A 9,234-nucleotide genomic window follows, 5' to 3' on the forward strand; every position below is an offset into this window, starting at 1 on the left:
TTCCCACATTCTTCACTCAAACCACCACAACCCTAATCAGTAGTTACTAAAATTCTTTAATTTCATGATGGCTCCAAAAAAAAGGACCTCCATCTCTTCATGACCCACTAATACGTCTTGTTATCTCCACCTACTTGCCTTCTTCAAATACGCTTTTCTAAAGGCATGAAAATTCATTTTTTTTTTTCCATCCTACTGATTTGTTTCTGTTCAAATAAGGGATTGCTCCTGCACTGTTTTATCTAGGTCACTCAGGACAAACCTGTGTTTCTGTCCATAGTCAAACAATGGCTTCCACAGAGATTGCCCTAATATTTATGTTAGGGAGAAACACTGATAGGACAAAAGCCGTCTATCCTTGGGTAGAATTCTTCTTTGGGTAATTTCTATATTCAGGAGGAATATAGCAAAATTTCTGCACTGCATATAAGGTGTCATTCTTATCACTGCAAGGTTAGAAAGCCCTCCTCCCCAGAATCCAGGACTTAAACACGTGTGCTTTCTCCGACTACACAAAATCTGCCAGCATTCTAGGAAATAGATGAAGAGGCCCTGTGGAATGTAATTAACTGCAAAGCCCAGATGATTAAAAAAACGATTAAAAGAAAATAGCACACACCCCACAAAAACGAACTTATTCACAGAAAAAAAAAAAAAAAGGAGGGGAGCAAGGGAGGCAAACGGAAAAATTACCTAATTTGTTTAGGGTTCCTCTAGCAGTATGTATAATTCCAGATGCTGAATTTACATCATGAGTTAAAATACAAGCAATGTTTCATAAGTACATTGGCTGCAAAAAGAACACTAAAAGAAAAATGAGCATTTTGTATGGGGGGGAAGGTGTATATATAGGTAGATAATATCACCCTAACAAGTATCAAACCTAAACAAAACACGCACAAAAAGTGCGACCAGTTAACAACCAAGATAAGAGATGAAAATTGCCACTGAAGCAAATCAAGTTTATTCAATGCCCTGATAAGCACCTATTTGCTCTTTCCCATCATGCTTTCTCAGTATTTATAAATTATCATTTAATTATGCTGGCAAGTGGTAATTGTCAAATAAAGCTCAGATAGGCATAAGCCCCTAGGTTGCACATGACAGAAAAATATCTGTTAAAGCTGGGCTGATTCACACGCTTAGGAAATAATTTCCTTTCTTCTTTTTATCCTTACCAACAAATTATATGAACTGGCACTTTGTGCTTTGTGGGCATTTTGAAGTCTATGCAGATTACAGAAAAGAAAAATTAGTTGTTTCAGTATCTACCATTCCTAAATTATTTTGCTGATTTAAGACACCACGTACCAAGAGAACAAAAGAGTGCCAAAGATCAAGAAATTCAAACCTTCCAATACTTACAGTTTATGCTCAGGGTCACTTTCAATTGAGGAAATCAAGATTTGGAGAATTATTTTACATATTATATAATGGATTTTACATAAAGTAGAAACTGGAAAATGACATTCATCCCATTAAGAGAGGTACAGAAATCTCTTTTTCCTTAAGTCTCTTACCACTTACGCTTAATTAGGACCCATCCATCCCACCTCTTTTGTAGGGAGTATTATCCATTTTTTCCCTGCTAGTTTCATCACTTCGGCTGTACAGCATAAACACAGAGGATTATAATGCATATAAAAAGATAAGTTGAGCACCAAGAGGCAACTTAATTTACACAGAATTTAATTTAATTTAGACAGAATGTTGCATTTCAGTTACATATGTACAGCCACTTGTGAATAACTTTTACTTGCAAGGCTAAGCAGAGAAAATACAGAGAAATATCTTTTTTATCCCTCTCTTGCTTGCCAGAGAAAGACCATAAAATTGTCCAAAAAAAAAAAAAAGAAGAAGAATCTAGGCAAACTCAAGTTCCTGCTGTGAGCAAAGATCATTGCGCCCCTTCTCTCTGTCTCTGTCTCTCTCTCTCTCTGCTCTCCCTCGCTCTCTCTCTCTGCACTCCAGCCACCCCTGGCTGCTTTTGGTGCCCTGAAGGTGCCATGTTCCCTCCTGCCTCAGAGCCTTCACACATACTCCCACTGCCTGGAAAGCTCTTTTCCACTTTAACCGTACTCCTTCTCCACCTCCAATCCCCTTAATCTAGTTAAGTCCTACCTGTTCTGAAGATCCCCAATTCAAACACCATTTCCTTAGAAAAGCTTTCTCTGAATCCCCATTCCCACCCCGACAAGATCGCATCATGTTGTTATACCCTCAGCCCTTATGACTGCTTAAGAAGGAGACTAGCAAACATACAGTCCTTATTATGTGCCTTACTATATGTTCTAACAAAAGCCTCACAACAGCCTTGTGGAGGAAGATGCTGAGGCAAGTAACCATTAAATAACTTGCCCAACATCCTGCAGCTAGTCAGTCAATGGAGGAGCCAGGAATCAACACACATTTAGCTCCAGGGCATGAGCTCTTAATCATGATTTCTTCCTGCCGTATCAATCTGTACAATTTTCTAGCCAACACTTGCCACTCCTCTCTCCCTCCCACACACACACTAGATTGTAAGTGCCATGAGGCCAGCAACCATGTCTATTTTTCCAGGGCCTGGTATGTAATGAGGACTCAATAAATAATTGTTGAATTGATGACTAAACAGCTCAAAAATGAAGGCATGAGTTGGATGCTGAAGGCTGCTGCACCTCTCTCAGGTATTTCAGCTGCCAGCTCAGTTCCTCCATGTTTGGAAACTAGTCTACCGCCTCATCCAGAGAAATGGCTTGGGCTGGAAGATGGAACTTCACATGGTTTTGCTTCAGTGAACAAGGTAGGTTTCTTTTGTTTTTGCATTTTTTTAATTTTATTTTAATTTTTGTTGTTGAGAATATACACTGCAGAACATACACCAATTCAACAATTTCTACATGTACGATTCAGTGACATTGATTATGTTCTTTAAGTTGTGCAACCATTCACATCCTCCTTTTCTGAGTTATTCCTCACTCATTAACATAAACTCACTGCACCCTAAGGTTCCTATCTAATCTTTCGATTTGCTGTTGGCAACTTCATTCCATATAGACAGTTCTTAAAAGAGCACAATGCTCAAGGCAGACATTCTTTACTAATTTAGCTAAACTGTTGCTTGGTTTAAAGAAGACTTCGGGGGATATTTTTGGTTTAAAGTTTAAAGAATATTTCAGGGCAATAGTTTTAGGGGTTTATCCAACCTCAGTGGCTCCAGAAAGTTTGTATTCTGTGAGAATTTGAAATTCTTTTCTGCATTTCCTCCTTTCTGATCAGGATTCTTACATAAAATCTTTAATCAAAACATTCTGTAATGGTAGCTTGGTACCATCCACTCTGGTCTCATGGCAAAGGAGGCAGTTGTTCAGGGAGGCAGTTAGCCCACACCTTCCATTTCCTCCCCCTATTCCTGGCTCTCCTTCTTTCTCTGTTAGTCCAGGCAAATAGAGACCAATTGTTGGACCTTGGATAGCTGCTTGCAAGCTTAGACCCTAGGCATTATGCAATGAACTAAGAGGTAAAACCAAAGCACTAAGTACAGTATTTGGCCAATTACTGAGATGTCCCATGAAACCATGACCCTAAACCCACAAACCAAGAAACCAGATTCTATGAAGTTTTTGGTTGTACATAATAGCTTAATTTCTTTCATTTTAAAGGCTTTAACTGAAAAAAAAAAAAAAAGTCTTAAGTATCATTGATACTTTAAAAGTATATAGGCTCTGTCAAAAAAACACACCATTTCCACAGGTGTTTTCTTTTGAGGCTGAGTAGATATTGAGGTTATTGCATATATTTTAATACAGACTCAGAGACATACCCAACTCTGAAAGCATAGAAACAATGGTACATTTGGCTTATTATGCAGCTAGAACACAGACTGTACCCCAGGTACTATCTGCTATTATTAATACTTACAGTCAACAAGAATGCTAACAAGGTTTTGTCAAAATGCATAACTCACATTTGAATATGCAGTCTAGCCTTGAATAATCCAGTTCTTTATACCTGAAAATGAACAGTACACATTTGCAAACTTAGCCATTTTCCTGTTTTTGCTTTGTTTGTGCATACTTTTAGAGCATTTTAGTCCCCAGTAACTGATGCAGACTTTCTTTTTTAAAAGGAAATAAACCTTTTTCAGTAATCAAAATATAAAAACACATCCAGACTGGCACTCGGGGAAACTGATCATAACTTAACCTCAGTTCAAGTAGCCTTTTAAATGAGGGATGTTTCCACGCAGGCCATTAATTGAGAATTACAAGGCTAAACTGCATTTGTATTTTAGTATTTATAAATATTTCATGAGTACAAAGGAAAGCTTTTCAGCTACTTATTTACTTCCGTAGGCACTAGTCTAACCTAGTCAAAAACTCTTCTAGAATGAAGTCTCCAACTGCAAAGAAGGCTGTGTTACATTGTGTCTGCCACTTATAATCTAGTTAGTATATTGTTGTGGCATTGAAACACTTCCCATTACAATTAGAAATTTAGCTTTTTAAAAAAGTAAAGCATTCACTTCTCATTCCCAAGAAAACAAAACTCTCCTCCATATGAAAGCTGATGGAATCAACGCATAGAAAGCCAAAGCGCCTTGCTCAAAAAATGAAAATTAAGTTGTTAGCCAAGGACAAGTCATTTTGCTTTAAAAAAAAAATACAAATACATGGCTCATCTAGAAGGGTAGTACATATACAACATCAGTAAGGCCAGAAACACGTTGTATAGTAAATCCTTTTATCTAAAATCCCAGTATTTATAAAGCAGAAATAGTCCCTTCTTCCTCTGTGCTATGGCTAACAAATAATATTCTGGATGGCCCAAGGCACTGTGAAGCTGGGAAGTATCCTCTGACTCTTTAGGGAAAGAATAAAGTACATCAAGTACAGTTTGATGCTTAAGCCACCTATATGTGGATATGTGCTAATTCTTTTCCACTAATCAAAGGATTCTGGAAACTCATAAATCTAATCCTGACTGTTTTATAACAAAGAAGGTTAGTGGACCATTACAAATCACCAAGCAGGATATTAGGGACAGTGTATGAGAACATACTGTTTAAAAGGAGAGACAGGGAAAACCCGTAGCATTTCAATCTACTTTTCTAACCAATGTTGTGTATACTGATTGAAACCTCATCAAGCACCCAAAATACATAATTTGAAGCCACGGCTGCTCCTCAGTTAACTTCAAAGCTTTTCAACATAGTGTCACCATCTGTACAATAGGGGCTATTATTGAATAAGTTGGCTGGTTGTTGAATAAAAATATTCCAGTGCTGTCCAATAGAAATATAATGTGAACCACATTTGTAATTTTAAATGTTCTAGTAGCCATGTTGAAAAAGTAAAAAGAAACAGGTGAGTGATTCTAACAACGTATTTTATTTAACCCAATATATCAATATCCAATATATTTGATGTTATTTCAATTTTGTACCTGGTCTTCAAAACCTAGGGTATATTTTACGTTCACAGCACAACTTAATTTAGACTAGCCATGTTTCGAGTACTCAATAGCCACATGTGGCTAGTGGTTACCACATTGGACAGCACAGACAGTCCACACCCTAGTAACTAAATGAGTACTTACTCTGTTCTCTTTGCATTAAGCTTATGTTCTGGTGTAGTTTCATATTGTAGCTGAGGATATAAATGTAATGCATTTTTTAATATATAAAATAAGTTCTTCGGGCAGTGAGTAGGTTTAAGCTAGAGATGTTCCCTCTCCCCCACTGCTACAAAAAAAGAAACATTCATAATTGTCTGTGTTACAGTTGAATTAACTTTAGCAAGTCTACACAATAGTGCTTGGCAGTGTTTAACAGCATTGCTTCTGAATTTTCCAGTGAATTTCATAACCACATTTAGAAATTAAGATAAACACAGAAGAATAAGGAGTAGATTGGTAAACTTCACAGTTGGAACTCTGAGGGTGAGTAGAAGTATGAGTCTATAGCTGGTGGTGGTGGATGTATGCTGTCAAGTTGAACGACCCTATACAATAAAACAGAACAGCCCCATAAGTTTCCTAGGCTGTAATTTAAAAAAAAATAATAATTTATGTTATATTTTGTTGGTGTTATTGGGAATACACACAGCAAAACAGACATCAGTTCAACAGTTTCTACAACTCAGTGACACTGATTGGGATCTTCAAGGTGTACAGCCACTCTCCTCCTTTTCTGAGTTGTTCCTTCCAAGTTAACTTTTTTTTTTTTTTAACATTTTATTGTGGTTCAGGTGAAAGTTTACAGAGCAAATTAGTTTCCCGTTCAACAATTTTTTTTCTCACAAAATTCACCTTTATTTAGAATATGTTTTCACCCCAGCAAATCAGAAGCGTACGCACCTCAGCCACATCATTGCCTGTGAGATCTTACCAGAAATGCAGCTGAAAACGGGTTCATATGCACCTTCGGTAATAAATACTCTTCTATAACAGCTGAAGCTTGTTTGCAGGCTTATAATACAGATTTTTATCAAGTTTATTGTTGTGTCTGGTTATGTATATAAAACTATGTGTACTACTTAAAAACCTCTGTCAGATTTGTATAATTAAGTATAGCACAGGATCTCAACTCTAACACAATGAATGAGCACATGAAGTTTTGTTTACGTTATAGGAAAATGTTTCCCCTCAAGTATTCTTGAAGCTTATTCTCCAATTTTATCTTCCTAGGCCCAGTAAAAAGCTGATATTAGGACAGAATCTATGACGCTGTAGCCCAAAAGAGTACTTCCTTTTAAGTGGAAAACATAAACTTCAGCTTTTTTTTTCTTTTTTAAATAACAGCCTTTTAAAAGTATATTTTACAGGCCATACAATTCACCCATTTTTAGTGTATAATTCAATGATTTTTAGTATATTTACAGTATGTGCAACTATCACCACAATCCAACTTTAGTATATTTCCACCATCTTGAAAAGATCCCTCATGCCCATTTGCAGTAGCTCCCCATCCCAATCCTCAGCCCCAGACAATCAATAATCTGCTTTTTTTGTCTCTATAGATTTATCTTTTCTGGACATTTCATATTAGTGGAATGATACAGTATATGATTTTTTGTGACTGGCATCTTTCACTTAGAATAATATTATTGAGTTTCATCCATGTAGTAGCATACATCAGTACTGTCTTTTTTTTTTTGGTTCCTAAGTTTTATTCAAGGACCAATACAAAATATTGCAGATAAGTGAGTTTTAATCCTCATTTTCCTCTTCTTCGTCCTGGTTATTCTGGAAGTAACGTAATTCATAATTTCTTTGCTGTTAGCAACTACGCGCAACCAGTCACGTGGATTACTCTTCTTCAAATATTTTGGAAAAAGGCACCTAGGAGGTTACAGTAACCTTGTTCTTCCTTTGTTCAGTGGTAACAACCCCTCCACTGAAATTACAGCTTTCCCATTAACTTTGATTCTTTCTTGAAGAAACTGCTCAAAATTGGCAGCATCTGTGATTCCATCTTCTACAGGGTGGGTGCAGTCAAGGGTGAACTTCAGAACCTGCATCTTTTTTTTGCCCCCCTTCTCCACAAGCTTTTTCACAGGTGCCATGGTGGCAGCCAAGGCAGAAAACAGTACTTCATTTCTTTTTTTATTTTTATCGTGCTTTTTTTTTTAAGTCAAAGTTTACAAATCAAGTCAGTCTCTCGTACAAAAATTTATACATGCCTTGCTATATACTCCTAATTGCTCTCCCCCTAATGAGACTGCACACTCCTTCCCTCCACTCTCTATTTTTGTGTCCATTCGGCCAGCTTCTGACCCCCTCTGCCCTCTCATCTCCCCTCCAGAGAGGAAATGCCAACATAGTTTCAAGTGTCTACTTGATCCAAGAAGCTCATTCTTCACCAGTATCATTTTCTATCCCATTGTCCAGTCCAATCCCTGTCTGGAGAGTTGGCTTTGGGAATGGTTCCTGTCCTGGGGCAACAGAAGGTCCGGGGACCATGACCACTAGGGTCCTTCTAGTCTCAGTCAGACCATTAAGTCTGGTCTTTTTATGAGAATTTTGGGTCTGCATCCCACTGCTCTCCTGATCCCTCAGGGGTTCTCTGTTGTGTTCCCTGTCACCATTCAACAATTTATAAACATTTTGTTTTGTGACATTGGTTGCAATCCCCTCAATGTGACAGCACTCCACCCACTTCCTCCCTGGGTTCCTGTTTCCATTAATCTATCTTTCTTGCCCCTTCCTGCCTTCTGAACTTTGTTTCAGGGAAAATGCTGCCCTTTTGGTCTTGTATGGTTCATTGTTCTGTGGAGCACATTCCTCATGGATGTTATTGTTCACTTTACAGACCTGTCTATTCTTTGGTTTAATGGTGATTTCTGGCAGTGGGTTCAGTTCCAGGTTTGAAGGGTGTCTAAGGGCCACAGTCTAGGGGGTTCCACCAGTCTCTATCAGACCAGTAAGTCTGGTCTTCTTATGAATTTGAATTTTGCTCTACATTTTTCTCCCACTCTGTCCAGGATCTTCAACTGGGATCCTGATCAGAGTAGTTGGTTGTGGTAGCCAGGCACCATCTATTTCTTCTGGTCCCAGGCTAGTGAAGGCTGTGGTCCCTGTGGCCCATTAGTCCTTTGGACTACTTGTTTCCCTGAGTCTTTGATTTTCTCCACTCTTCTTTGTCCCAGGTGAGAAGAAAGCAATAGTTATATCTTAGATGGCTGCACTTTTAATACCCCAGTTGCTACTCACTAAAGTAGGATATAGAACATTGTCTTGATAGACCATGTTATGTTGGTTAACCTAGATGTACCCTGAAACTATGGTCCTAACGCCCTCAAGGCCCGTGACTCAGTCCCTCAAGGTATCTGGTTATGGCTAAGGAGTTTTCATAACTTTGCCCTCTGTGTGCTCTACTATATACTAGGATACCTTACAGCACATACACATACATATGTAGAAATAGCCCCTTAGGCTGTAATCTTTACACGAGCATACCACCAGGTCTTTTCTCCCACAGAGCTGCTGGAGGGTTTGAACCACTGGCATTTTGATTAGCAGCTGAGTGCTTAACCATTGTTCCAACAACGGTCCTTATAGCTAGTAGTATCTATGTCCTTCTGTTTTTTCTTGATTCACCAAACATGAACTCTGTGAAGCCTCCTGTGATGCACCATCTCTACTCTCTTAATCAATTTTGAAATTTTGTAATTATTGTTGACCTCTTACTCTCCCTTTAGCCCTACACTTTATCAGTTACAAAATCTTGCCAATTTTGCTTTCAAAATGGAT

The 9,234-nt window shown here is 38.1% G+C and overlaps 1 pseudogene; it reads right to left on the minus strand.

Annotated features, from left to right (window-relative positions):
• Positions 1-7,191: 7,191 nt before the first annotated feature.
• Positions 7,192-8,517, minus strand: LOC135232936 (large ribosomal subunit protein eL22-like; annotated as a pseudogene).
• Positions 8,518-9,234: the final 717 nt, after the last annotated feature.

This window comes from Loxodonta africana, chromosome 1, assembly GCF_030014295.1.
Source record: "Loxodonta africana isolate mLoxAfr1 chromosome 1, mLoxAfr1.hap2, whole genome shotgun sequence".
In the NCBI taxonomy this organism is placed as follows: domain Eukaryota; kingdom Metazoa; phylum Chordata; class Mammalia; order Proboscidea; family Elephantidae; genus Loxodonta; species Loxodonta africana.